The 15161-nt window shown below is 35.4% G+C and overlaps 1 protein-coding gene across 1 annotated transcript in view; it reads left to right on the top strand.

Moving 5' to 3' along the window:
- Positions 1-5760: 5760 nt before the first annotated feature.
- Liprin-beta (liprin-beta) overlaps positions 5761-15161 on the top strand; it is a 404935-nt gene continuing 395534 nt past the window's right edge. The window contains exon 1 of the mRNA XM_069839389.1: positions 5761-5959. The gene's annotated coding sequence lies outside the window, so the exon portion shown is untranslated. The remainder of the gene's footprint in view (positions 5960-15161) is intronic.

The raw sequence follows: 15161 nt of genomic DNA, 5'->3' as shown, positions 1-15161 counted from the left end.
CTGAAAGTTGGAAAATTCAGGAGGCCCAAATTTTGCTTCTGGGCCTCTACATAGACTACCTGTTTTGTATGAATTGTAATTTATAAGTACTTATGAATGTAGCGCCATGGCGAAAGTCTGGTCTTTTTTCATTCAGATCAGTGTCAAATCTGGTGCTTTAAGCTTTTAATTCCGGATTCATATCAATTATTATAACTGGAACTTGGAAAATTCAGGAGGCCCAAATTTTGTTTCTAGGTCTGTATATACCTATTTTGTATGAATTATAATTTATAAGTACTTATGAATGTAGCGCCATGGCGAAAGTCTGGTCTTTTTTCATTCAGATCAGTGTCAAATCTGGTGCTTTAAGCTTTTAATTCCGGATTCATATCAATTATTATAACTGGAACTTGGAAAATTGAGAAGGCACAAATTTTGTTTCTGGGTCTGTACATACCTATTTTATATGAATTGTATTTTATAAGTACTTATGAATGTAACGCCATGACGAAAATCTGGAGTTTTTCATTAGGGCTAAGATCAGTGACAAATCTGGTGATTCAGGTTTTAATTCCGCATTCATATCAATTATTATAACTGGAACTTGGAAAATTGACAAGGCCCAAATTTTGTTTCTGGGTCTGTACATACCTATTTTGTATGAATTGTATTTTATAAGTACATATGAATGTAACGCAATGGCGAAAGTCTGGTGTTTTTCATGAAGATCAGTGTCAAATCTGGTGCTTTAAGCTTTTACTTTCGGATTCATATTAATTAATATAACTGAAACTTGGAAAATTGAGAAGGCCCAAACATTTTATTTCTGGGTCTGTACATACCTGTTTTGTATGAATTGTAATTTATAAGTACTTATGAATGTAACACCATGGCGAAAGTCTGGTGTTTTTCATTAAGATCAGTGTCAAATCTGGTGATTCATGTTTTAATTCCGCATTCATATCAATTATTATAACTGGAACTTGGGAAATTGAGAAGGCCCAAATTTTGTTTCTGGGTCTGTACATACCTGTTTTGTATGAATTGTAATTTATAAGTGCTCATGAATGTAACGCCATGGCGAAAGTCTGGTGTTTTTCACTAAGATCAGTGTCAAATCTGGTGCTTTAAACTTTGAATTTTGGATTCATATCAATTATAACTGAAACTTGGAAAATTCAGGAGGCCCAAATTATGTTTCTGGGTCTGTACATAGCTATTTAGAATGAATTGTATTTTATAATTACTTATGAATGTAACGCCATGGCGAAAAACCGATGTTTTTCATTAATATCAGTGTCAAATCTGGTGATTCAGGTTTTATATCCGCATTCATATCAATTGTTGTAACTGTAATTGTAATTTATAAGTACTCATGAATGTAGCGCAATGGCCAATGTCTGGTGATTTTCATTAAGATCAGTGTCAAATCTGGTACTTTAAGCTTTTAATTCCGGATTCATGTCAATTATTATAACTAAAACGTGGAAAATTCAGGAGACCCCAATTTTGTTTCTGGGTCTGTATATACCTGTTTTGTATGAATTGTAATTTATAAGAACTTACGAATATAGCGCCATGGCGAAATTCTGGTGTTTTTTTCCATTAATATCAGTGGCAAATCTGGTACTTTAGGCTTTTAATTCAGGACTCATATCATTTATTATAAGTGAAATTTGGTAAATTCAGAAGGCCCAAATTTTGTTTCTCGGTCTGAACGTGGCTTTATTGTATGAATTGTAATTCATAAGTACTTATAAATGTATCGCCATGGGGAAAATCGTTGTTCTTGTGTTTTAATTAAAATCATTGTCAAATCTGGTGCTTTATAATTTTTATTCCGGATTCATATGAATTATTATAACTGAAACTTGGAAAATTCAGGAGGCCCAAATTTTGTTTCTTGGTCTGTACATACTGTTTTGTAGAATTGCAATTTATAAGTACTTATGAATGTGGTGCCATGTCGAAAATCGTTGTTCTTTGTTCATTAAGATCAATTTCAAATGTGGTACTTTAAGCTTTTAATTTCGGTTTCGTATCAATTTTTATAACTGAAACTTGGAAAAATCAGGAGACCCAAATGTTGTTTCTTGGCCTTTACATATCCATTTTCTATGTATTGCTATTTATAAGTAGGCCTACTTATGTAGGTAGCGCCATGGCGAAAGTCTTGTGTTTTTCATTAAGATCAGTGTTAATTCTGGTGCTTTAGCTTTTAATTCCGGGTTTATATCAATTATTATACCTGAAACTTGGAAAATCAGGTGGCCCAAATTTTGGTTTTACTTCTGTACATACTTATTTTGTATGAACTTCGGCTGCGGAAAAGTAGGTAAAATGTTCTTCCCTCCCCTTCTAAGACCATTGTGGAGCGAACTCCCCAGAGCAGTGTTTGTCTGTTCGATAAATAATTATTACATCTTAAATAGCATTTTTTTTTTTTACATTTTTATTACATGTATCTTTATTTTAAATGTGCACAAAATACTAAAAGGCTCTTTTCAGACACAGACGTAGTTTTTAGGCATATATAAGAGTTTGTGGTTCATTTAGGCTGTTTAGGACTTACAGAATTTTAATAGGGGGATACTGTGCACATGAAACATAGAAATATATGAATAACATACGTCTAGGACGTTGCAAACAAAATAGATACGCCTACTACGAAACTAGAAGTATGTTCCTATCTCACCACTAGGGGGCGGATGTTGATGAAAAGTCATTGTCTTGTGTTTCACAATAGGACGATGCCTATTAATATAGAAATTCTTTCTATGTTAATATCAACGTAAAAAAAGTAATTTCTTATATTGAATTTTTCGCATTTTTGACGTTTTTGAACTGATAGGTCATTTTTATATTTTTTTTTCGGCATTTTTGGTCATTTTTAATGCTTTGAAGAACTTGTAGATCATTTGGAATGCATTTTGCTTTCTTTACCGATGTTAAATCATTTTCTAAGCAAATAGGTCAGTAGTAATTACCTACTGAATAAGTGAATAACAGTGAAGTTTGAGTTTTATAGTTTGGAACAGACTCTAACGTCCATCCCTCATTCCACTGAAAGCTTCACTTCATACAACGGAAGTAATATAGGCCTAAAATGCTGACAGCAGCTTAGTTTAAGTGAGGACATTGACCCTACTTCCTTTTGTCGGTACGAGGGTGTCTTTAGAACTTATGTTTGAAAAGGAGGAAAATTTCACCATATCCTGGACAGGACGTTATGTCCTCAAGGGATGTCTACTGTAGTAGACAGTATTTTTAACACAAAGGTTGCAAGAATGCGCGCTGCGTCCACAATTTTGTTATTTACACTTCCTCATCTGGAAGATCTGGTAGCAAAAGTAAAGCGCGGAAGGAGGAGACGGAGAATGAAGGCACTGACATGGGCCACATCTAATTGAAACACATTGTAAACCTTCATTGAAATCTATAGTTTTCCCTTAAAACCTTAATTTTGTTGCATGTTCTTTTCCTTTATCTTAGTCAAAATCCAGGAAGTTTGCCTCCTGTTTTCGAGATTTGCAGGGCAGTTATTGAAACAAGATGACTAATTTTAAGAAGTTGTGGTGCGAATGCTTTGAATAATATTTAAATGTTATTTTCTTTTAATTTTATGTCATTTTTCCATTAGTTTAAGGGCATTTTAATGATCATTTTAAGTAGATTTTTAGGTCATCAACATCCGTCCCCTACTCATCACCATTGAATGAATGGTGACATGAAGTGTACTTGGTTATCTGAAATGTCTTCTCACAAGGGAAGGGTTCCGGCTCGAACAGGAATTTTTTGTTAACAATTTGTACAGACGCTTACCTCGCAATAGCGATGAAGACCGTAAAAGCATTCATTTGTGTAACTCTCCGTTTGGTTGGTATTGGTCAATACACTTCTTTAAAAATGTACATGAGGATTCTCTATAAAATGCGTGAAACAGCATGGAACAGAGGAATACGCACAACACACAGAAGCAACACCTGAACAATCTTCTGAACCACACTCCAGTGCTGAAAAATCAAATGCTGCATGAATTACATTTTTGAAGTCCGAGACTTGTTCACGATTCACGTAACCAGCTGACTGCCAGGAATACTGAAGCATGGGCGGTATACTGGAGCAGACAACTGGTTATGAATAACAGAGTACATTTTCATTATAAACACTCAATTTCCCAAGTTAAGTTCTGGATTCTTAGCAAGAGTCCTTATGTAATCTGTTATCCTCCGAGCATATATTTTGTATTGTCTAAAGAAATAGATATTTAGAGGCTGGATATATTTAGTTTTTTTAGGTGGAATGTTCATACATTCCACGTCCTAGCCTTGGAATGATTTATTTATTAAGGTTGCGTCCTTGTGCGCATTCAATGACTCGCATAACAGTATATACTTTTGTGCGAGAACGTGCGTATTTGTTTGGTTTCCGCACAAAACCAATCCGTGGAAAGTCTAAAATTCCACATTCAGTATTCCCAACCTAATACACATAACAATTTCCCTCTTCTTACCGCTTAAGTGACATATTGATTTTACTGTTTTAGGCTTTTAACATATTATTTTTAGAGACGTTCAATATAGTAATAATTATAAATTGGAAACTTACCACTGCAATTTCACTTAAATTGCACTGTTAATTATTGTTTTTAAATATTTGCGAAAATTAAGTAAACTCTACAACTCCACTAAAGTTACTGCATTCGTGATGCAAGTAACATTAAGAAAGCCGTGAAAAATCAACAAATCAACTTGCCGCTGTTATTACTGCAATATGTTATATAAATAATATTGTTAAAATATTAAAATGAAAAATAACTCATTACATAACCTTACCGTTCGTTTTAAGTTCGCATTTATAGGCCTGGGGGGTGGGGGGAAGACAGACGTATATCACGGCCTGCTGGTGTATAGTAAACACAAAAAACATTTTAAAGTAACAATGTTGAAGATAGATATTTTTGTTTTGCAAATTTGCCATCACTGAAGAGAAACCAAGATGGAGATTTCATTGCAACTAATTAGAAATTCCTCTTTTAGGTATGTAATAAACGATCTTCGCACAAAATAATGTACTATTCACGAGCGGTATGTTTTCTTTCAATTCTCGGAAATTAAAAAGGCTCAACTACGTTTCGCTTTTTCAAACTTTTCCTCGAACATGAAAACTTCAACATACCGCTCTTGTAACGCATATTACTATTGATTAGCTGCAATATTTTCAGACAGAACGTTGGAGAAAGATGTTCTTAAATGGGCTTTAGACATTTTACCACTCGCACTAGCTTCTAGGCTAGGCTAGGCTAGGCTTACGGGTAAGGTGTCCCATCCCCTTGTGCCGTCCTCTCCCCACCCCTCAACTTGTACAGTGCTTTAACAGACAAACCACACATTACACAAACGAATGCTTTTGGGAGCTTTACAGAGATGTAAAGATGGCCCTGTATACAAATTTTGGATACGAAATTCCTGTTCGAGCCGAAACCCTTCCCTTGTCAGTGTACTTGTAACAAAACTGTCGTTAGAAAAAGCATCTTGTTAACTATGCATTTTTTATTATTATTACAACATCAGATAGAGAAGCATATCACTTGTCAGCACTACCATCTGTGTGCTCAGCACTTTGTTTCCAAACAGGCGCAATTGATGCGAAATTTATTTAGAAGCTACAAAAAAAACTGATGGTATTTATATGACTAGTGCAGACAGACTCCGTCAGCGAGTCGTTCACTCCCAGCCCAAGTGCTTTAATTCGAAATGACGTAATGGCAGTGGTTAACAAGTGGGCAGTGCATCAGGCAGTGCCTACATCGCAGGACTCCAGTCTAGTTCGTGTGTTTGTGATCCCTCACAAGGAAGTGATTAGTTGCCTTCAAAGGGAAGAATCACAATATGTGGTGCGAGAACCAGCGACAGAACGTCAAGTGTGTGAATTTTAACAAGCAAAGAAATGCGTGCAATGCCTAGGGCTTTCAAAGGTTTTGTGTTTCTGTGAAGTTTTATTTATAGTTTATTTCAGAAAGATATTGACGTCACTGTATGACGTGAAATGGAGTCAGGAATGTATTGTTATTACCGCCATCACAATCACCATTATCACCACCATCATCACCCTTAGTGTTTTAGTTCTACTTCCCCTTTGTTATATACATGCGTACTGTCAGAATTTATTTTACCGTCCAATGTTTCTTTCATCTTTTGGTTTATTACAGCGTTTTTCAACCTTTTGAATATGTGGCACACGAAAGATGTAATTTAAAATCCCGCGGCACACTTATAATATAAACTGGAGGGGGGATTTTGATGATTTTAGAAGGAAATCGAAATATATATATATATATATATATATATATATATATATATATATATATATATAAAATTTGAACTGGAAATGGAAATGACGGGAAAACGGCTGAACGGATTTTAATGAGTGACTCCTCATTTTCATGCCTGGCATCCAAAGTTTTTCGGAAAAATAGTAATTTTCAGTGAAATGTCAATTTTCCTACATAATTTTCCTATTTTCCAAAATCCATCTGTTGTCAGTTTTGAGAACTAATTTTATTGAATCACGGCCGATTTGATTGAATTTCAGAACAAAACACACACTACAATAAACAATAGGCTATTATACGAAGGCCATGACCTGCAGGATTGCCGACATATTTAGAGCTCAATTCAATTAGTTATTAAAAACTGATTCTGCAGTGTATAATTTTCTGAGTACAGCTGTATATTGGATATTCAAATCTACGAAACTTGAGGTGGTTTGATGACATTATTACCATTAGAAATTAAATATTATTATAGTTAATATCATGATGCATCTATTTTTCATTAATTGTACATAATATTGATGCTATATTGATGACATGAAAGTGAAACGTTTTGTGGTTATGTAAGTAAATGTAGAGAATATCTTAATTTAGATATTCATTTCTATAATTTACTGAGTGGCTGCTATATATAACTACAAAACTTAAGTAAGATAATAATATTGTTATTAAAAATCAAATATTTTTATACTTATTAACCCAGTGGGGTTGGGTCTTTTTCATATACTTAATGGCGGTGTAGTGTAGATATTGATATGTGTCATTGTCTTCAGTATTGGCTCGAGAGAGCGCAAAAATTACAGTTCCTAAGGAAAGATCAAAAGGTATTACTTACTGATAAAATAAGAGGCCTAGAAAATTTTGTAGTCTCCAGATCATTTCAGCAAGATCTCTTAGTAGGATAAAATGATTTTACGCTCTACATTTCAAGTTCTACATGCAGCAGCTATACGAAAATGCTATTGTTCGAAAGCTTAGCAAACCTTACATTTTTTTAGCTTTTGCCTACAATCCACAATGACCTGAAATAGCTACTGCTATCGTCCTGACATTGATACTTGCGTTTTCGCGTTGAAACTCAAAAACTGTAGTTGGATAGGTTCAAGAAAAAGTAGTTGGCCTAAAAAAATCCATTCAGAGGGAGTATGTTTCATTATTATGGAAGCAAATAACTATCAAAAAGACAAGTATTCTTCATTGAAAATAAATCTGAAAAATGTTTATTTGAACGTCTAACGAACTTAGTTTGCAGCAGTACTTGCTGCACAAGCCACTAGTAAATTATATAAAAGTATATGCATTAATATATAACATAAAATATTTTCAATTTTATATGCATTGTTATTGAGTCAACATGTGGGGAAGTAAGTGTGTGCTGAATGTGGAAAGAACGCGTGGGGGGGGGGGAGTTCTTCTCAAAGTAAAACCTATTTTCCCCCTCCGTAGGCCTACCCATAGTTCGTTATAATAATTGTGCCATTTGGGTTTTATAAGTATTTTTGAACCCGTACTGCTTTGAGGATCTCACTCCTTGGCGTCTTGATCTAAGATATTACTCGCAGGTTCGAGTCTTCATGGGGGAAGAAATTTTCTCATGGAATTTCGATCTGTATAGTATATATTAACTCCGTACGTAGGTGAAATTATTGGGGATCATCAGTGCGGTTTTAGGCGTAGTAGATCGACTATTGATCAGATTTTTTGTATTCGACAGATAATGGAGAAAAATGGGAGTATAAGGGTACAGTACATAAGTTATTCATAGATTTGAAAAAGGCATATGACTCGGTTAAGAGGGAAGTATTATATGATATTCTTATTTAATTTGGTATTCCCAAGAAACTAGTTCGATTAATTAAAATGTGTCTCAGTTAAACATACAGCAGAGTCCGTATAGGTCAGTTTCTATCTGATGCTTTTCCAATTCACTGCGGGCTAAAGCAGGGAGATGCACTATCACCTTTACTTTTTAACTTCGATTTAGAATATGCCATTAGGAAAGTTCAGTATAACAGGCAGGGTTTGGAATTGAACGGGTTACATCAGCTTCTTGTCTATGCGGATGACGTGAATATGTTAGGAGAAAATCCACAAACGATTAGGGAAAACACGGAAATTTTACTTGAAGCAAGTAAAGAGATACGGTTGGAAGTAAACCCCGAAAAAACAAAGTATATGATTATGTCTCGTGACCAGAATATTATACGAAATGGAAATATAAAATTTGGAGATCTATCCTTCGAAGGGGTGGAAAAATTCAAATATCTTGGAGCAACAGTAACAAATATAACTTAAATGACACTCGGGAGGAAATTAAACACAGAATAAATATGGGAAATGTGTGTTATTATTCGGTTGAGAAGCTTTTATCATCTAGTCTGCTGTCAAAAAATCTGAAAGTTAGAATTTATACAACATTTATATTACCGGTTGTTCTGTATGGTTGTGAAACTTGGACTCTCACTCTGAGAGAGGAACATAGGTTAAGAGTGTTTGAGAATAAGGTACTTAGGAAAATATTTGGGGCTATGAGGGATGAAGTTACAGGAGAATGGAGAAAGTTACACAACGCAGAACTGCACGCATTGTATTCTTCACCTGACATAATTAGGAGCATTAAATCCAGACGTTTGAGATGGGCAGGGCATGTAGCACGTATGGGCGAATCCAGAAATGCATATAGAGTGTTAGTTGGGAGACCGGAGGGAAAAAGACCTTTAGGGAGGCCGAGACGTAGATGGGAGGATAATATTAAAATGGATTTGAGGGAGGTGGGATATGATGATAGAGACTGGATTAATCTTGCACAGGTTAGGGACCGCTGGCGGGCTTATGTGAGGGCGGCAATGAACCTTCGGGTTCCTTAAAAGCCATTTGTAAGTAAGTAAATAAGTATAGTATATGGGACCGGTGCCCACCATGCATCATGTTGAATTTGGAGAGCTATGCTAAGTACTGAAATACGGTTTTGTATATCAGCTGTAGCCGGGCAACAAAGATTTCAAAGTGCGCAGAAACCAAATGCTCCTTCCGATCAGATTAGAGAAGGGGATAAGTTATTTGACTTGAGTCTCTTGAAAAGTTCGTATCTGCTCCTGTAACGTACGGGTTTATTCTAGAACAGCGGTGACCAAAACTCGATCTGCAGTGATTACATGCGACAGACAGCCTATGAAGTAAGGAGACGGAGGAAGGTACTTGGCATGAAAACTACAACCAGTGGTGGTTCCTGTACTAACATCTTGACCAATCCCGCGGATAAAAATCTCAAGCTTTGCTGTATCAGTAATGTCACTGCTGTCATCAAAAGCCAGTGAATAATATACGTTTTTTCTGGCTTCTTTTTTTTTTAACCTTTCTCTTGAATATAATGAGGAATTATCTAAATTCTTCTCCCGATACTTGGTTAAGAAATTCGTAGTTTTTCAAAATTACAAAATGTCTTATGGACTAGTTTTTTAAGCCATTTTAATCATTACTCTTTTGAGAAATTCTGTTCCATGAAATGGCTTTACAGTGCGAGGTATTTCAAACTCCATTAGGTAGCTGACTTCCCTACATTTATTTATCTCATCTTTCTCTTCCTGGCTATGATTTAAGACATGTCGATTCCTGGCGTTTAACAGTTCGTTGACACATAATATCGAATCAGTTTTTCTACAAAATTATTATTAAATGAATAACTAATAAATAGTTGGATTAAAATTGAGATAAAACCTAATAATTTTATCGTTATAGGGAGAAGATCTAAAAATATCAATATTCGTGCACGTACAGAAGAATTGTAGAAACACATACTTAGTGGTCAGTAATAATAATAATAATAATAATAATAATAATAATAATGCATTATTCAGCTTGGCAATTAATGTTTCTATATACTACTAATTGAACCGTTGAGCAAAGTAAACATATTACATTTTGTCCGACAGAACAACAAAGATGTTCTCCTCAATCTTTACAAAACCACCTCTTACTGCTTGTAGAGACAGAGTTTGCAGAGCGACATGATACTGCCACTGCTTGCCTTCAGAACGTGAATGAAACACACAGCAATGTACAGGAAACTCCTCGTACCCGTTTGAATATCTGTCAGTACACGATGTAATCAACACACCGGTTTTGGTCACCGCTGCTCTAGAAGAATAGATAGTGTAATATAGCATTATTCTATTCCTACTACGCTAGCGTAGTTTAGGGCAGTCGTAAAGTTTAAAATGACGTACCTCTCTGTCACGCCTCGCCTGTGAAAGAATGACATCATGTTCGACGCAAGAAGTGAAATGCTGTATTTAATCACACTATATAACGGCTGAGCGATCATCGTGCTGACCAAGTTACCTCGAACGGATTGGATGAGCGTTTACGTCTTTTGATGTATGTGGACGTGAAGTCAGTAGCCTTTGGTCGTGCTGTTCCACCACAGATTATTACATTTTTTAAATTTTTTTGGATGGTTCCAGCCATAAATTCTACGATTATCAAGCAAACAGGCTATTTCTTAAATCACTGAATCTTTGTTACAAAATAATGCTTGCATTAGAAATGAAAAAAGATATTTCTTTCAGACAAGAATGGGACTTAACGTTATAAATGTCATAATACTTATTTTCAGTTCGGTTATTTTTGACAACATTTAATTCCAAATGTAACATACGTGTCAAAGCCATTGAAGTGATTCTTGAGCGGGTTATTACATTCTTTCTTCCTGAAAAATTACTTACAAATGACTTTTAAGGAACCCGCAGATTCATTGTGCCCTCACATAAGCCCGCCATCGGTCCCTATCCTGTGCAAGATTAATCCAGTCTCTATCGTATCCTACCTACCTCAAATCAATTTCAATATTATCCTCCCATCTATATCTCTGCCTTCACAAAGGTCTTATTCCCTTCTGTGTCCCAACTAACACTCTATATGCATTTCTGGACTCGCTCATACGTGCTACATGCCCTGCCCATAACAAACGTCTGGATTTAGTGTTCCTAATTATGTCAGGTGAACAATACAATGCGTGCAGTTCTGCGTTGTGTAACTTACTCCATTCTCCTGTAACTTCATCCCTCTTAGCCCCAAATATTTTCCTAAGAACCTTATTCTCAAACGCCCTTAATCTCTGTTCCTGTCTCTAAGTGAGAGTCCAAGTTTCACAACCAAAATAATGGCTTTACCTCTGAAAACACGAATTTGTCTTACTAAGTGTTGTACTGAATGCAATGGAGAAATTTCTAGCACTTCGAGAAGATTTAGAAATAGTATGTCTGTGTAATTTCATTCCAGATGCTCTAAAAAGAAGTGGAAAACATAAACACGGGGATACTTAAATGTCATATTAATTGTAGTTTACATAGTAATCCCCATTGTTTTGAGGAAATAAATTCTGACCTTGTATTTACCAAATAACAATCTTTCAATGACGTGTTGTGTAGGCCTACTTTCTATAGAAGGCACACGCCCACGACATTAAAACGGAAACATCTAATCATCACAAGGACTTGTTGAGTTGTTCACTAAATTCGGGATGCCTTTCGTCGAGTCTGAAGTTCATTACCATCGAATCATTCAGTAACATTATTTCCTAAAAATTTGGGTGTGCCAATTTCTCTTATAAAATTTCATTAGTCTGTAATTTTCTACTGTGTATTTCAAAAAGAGCAGAGTACGGTTTCGTGGGAATTCGTAGAACATCATGTTCTAACATATGTATATTGATAACTTGTATTATACAATTTATATTTTCTCATAATAATAATAATAATAATAATAATAATAATAATAATAATAATAATAATAATAATAATAAATTTATTTATTCTGGTGGTGTTGAGACCATCAGGCCTTCTCTTCCACTCCACCAGAAATATGTAAAGGCCTACATACAAAATGTTAGAACAGCAGCGAAGAAACTAATTAATACGCTCAATTACACGAAACAAGAACGTTTACAATTACAGGAACACAAAGCAAAAGAAGATAATGCAAAAATTGAAAATTTTTAAATTATATAATTGAAGACATTATTACAAAAACAACTCTTGTCAAAATTGCTATTTTTCAGGAGAACAATAAAAATAAATAGAACAACACATGTCAGATGCTTCCATACAACTGGTGTTTATCCTTGTGGCTATTGCACCTTACATGTGTCATTTTTGGAGTCTATAAACATTTTAAATAGTAGCAAATGTGTCCCTAACTCAATTTCATTAAAAGTGACTAGGGTTGTTTTTCTGGTTATATCAGCTTCTTGTCTATGCGGATGACGTGAATATGTTAGGAGAAAATCCACGAACGATTAGGGAAAACACGGAAATTTTATTTGAAGCAAGTAAAGCGATAGATTTGGAAGTAAATTCCGAAAAGACAAAGTATATGATTATGTCTCGTGACCAGAATATTGCACGAAATGGAAATATAAAAATTGGAGATTTATCCTTCGAAGAAGTGGAAAAATTCAAATATCTTGGAGCAACAGTAACAAATATAAATGACACTCGGGAGGAAATTAAACACAGAATAAATATGGGAAATGCGTGTTATTATTCGGTTGAGAAACTTTTGTCATCTAGTCTGCTGTCAAAAAATCTGAAAGTTAGAATTTATAAAACAGTTATATTACCGGTTGTTCTGTATGGTTGTGAAACTTGGACTCTTACTTTGAGAGAGGGACATAGGTTAAGGGTGTTTGAGAATAAGGCTCTTAGGAAAATATTTGGGGCTAAGATTGATGAAGTTACAGGAGAATGGAGAAAATTACACCACGCAGAACTTCACGCATTGTATTCTTCAGCTGACATAATTAGGAACATTAAATCCAGACGATTGAGATGGGCAGGGCATGTAGCACGTATGGACGGATCCAGAAATGCGTATATAGTGTTAGTTGGGAGACCGGAGGGAAAAAGACGTTTGTGAAGGTCGAGACGTAGATGGGAGGAAAATATTGAAATGGATTTGAGGGAGATGGGATATGATGATGGAGAGTGGATTAATCTTGCACAGAATAGGGACCGATGGCGGGCTTATGTGAGGGCGGCAATGAACCTTCAGGTTCCTTAAAAGCCATTTATAAGTAGGGGCTGTTTTTGTAAGAATGTCTTCAATTTTATTATTATTGAACGAAACTTAAGAAATACATAGTGAGATGTACTGCCTGATAATAGGTATGTATGTATGTATATATCAGTCTGAACCTCAATCAGAGAAGGCAAAAGGCAATGTCAATTAATATACATTGTACGAAACAAATCACTGCATTTGAAATGCACTGAACTTTATTTAAACAATTCAAACTTCACTTAACAAAAAGAAATCAAAATTTTTCCAATTGAACACGAAATATTACAAGTACCTGAATCAATTTTACTCCTTCACATTGAAATTGATGGTGCAGTTTGTACGTTAGCCAGACTATTAACCTTCAGTCAGCTGTTCATAGTGTAATGTACGTTCTGCATAGGCGTATTAAGATTTTTAAAAATGTTATTTTCAAAATATACTATAAAAAAAAATATTGTACAATACACGTTTGTGAAGTGTATTACAAAATCTCGGAATCGTTTTTCAAACTTTTCCTCAATTTTGTGAAAATCACTTCCCACCTTTGTATGGTAATATACTACTGTAGTTGTCCAACGTTGCCGAACTCCGCTCACCAATGTCTGTTATCAATCCTGCAAATTGTATACACTCAAATTGATGCGAGTTTGATGAGTGTTTTAAGTTGAATATCTTTTATTGTTTACAGTCTATGTGAAGCGAACCTGAGGAAGTTGTCACGACGCGACGTGTGCTGTACATTGTCACACCCTTCTCCACGATTTGCTTTCACGCGGACGCCGAAGTGCTGTGCTGGCACATGTGAACTCCCGAGCGAGTGTGTCCCATTTCGTTGTGTCGCGTGCAAATGAGGTCAAGGGACCCTCTCGTCCCATATAGCGGTGCTGGCACAGTTGTGCACAGACGCCTTCCTCCCTCTTACGAACCGTTCCCGCGTGCTCACTCACGTTAGTTTGGGTTCGAACTCGATCCGGTGCCGTGGATTCTAGTATTGGTAACTCGTCTATAATTCAAGCTGCCTCGTGTGCGGGCCGTGTGACAGTTTCTTCTGCTGTGTTGATGAGAGTCGTGCAGCTGTTTGAGATTCCCGACCACGTGACTAGATGCAAGTGTATCAGATTTCGTTGACAACTAGAGGTTGCCAAAGAAAGTGTTTTGTTTGTGTCCTGTTTATATCCAGCGAAAGGAAGTTAGAGTTTGTATACGACCTATATTTGTTTCCAGTCAGGAATTAACATCATTGCTAGAGACAGTCTAAATTCTTGAATAAAAGGGGCTAACATTCTTGGTTAAAGAGGATAAACATTCTTGAGTGAAAACGAAAATTTCTCGAGTAAACCTGAAATTTTCACCCTGTTTTATTATGTTGCTTAAGATAATTGACAATTATAATTATATATTCAAATTTTTACGTTGACAACAATTCTAAGATATTTAACATTATTTAACATTCAAAGTTGTACGCAGACAACAGTTCTAAGTTTGTCATTGTAATGGCCGGTTTTTCCAAGTATTGTTAGAAAATTTAACGACTGTTAAACTCTAAACAGTTTGTTAATTAATAAAATTGTATGTTTTCAACACCAGTTTGGTTTAACAGATTGTTAACAGTTTGTTAATTTTAAATGTAGGATTTCCGCCAGTTAACTCCTTTAACAGTTAGTTAAATATGACTGATGTCTCCACAGCTCTTCGAACAGAAGTTGCGAAATTAATATTTTGTCTCTCTCTGTCGGGAATGTTTAGCATATGACTGGTAATATAACATTTAAAAAATACTTTGGAC

Source organism: Periplaneta americana, chromosome 11, assembly GCF_040183065.1.
Source record: "Periplaneta americana isolate PAMFEO1 chromosome 11, P.americana_PAMFEO1_priV1, whole genome shotgun sequence".
Lineage (NCBI taxonomy): Eukaryota > Metazoa > Arthropoda > Insecta > Blattodea > Blattidae > Periplaneta > Periplaneta americana.
The sequence above is the reverse complement of the archived record's forward strand: the minus strand, read 5'-3'. Positions and strand labels throughout refer to the sequence as shown.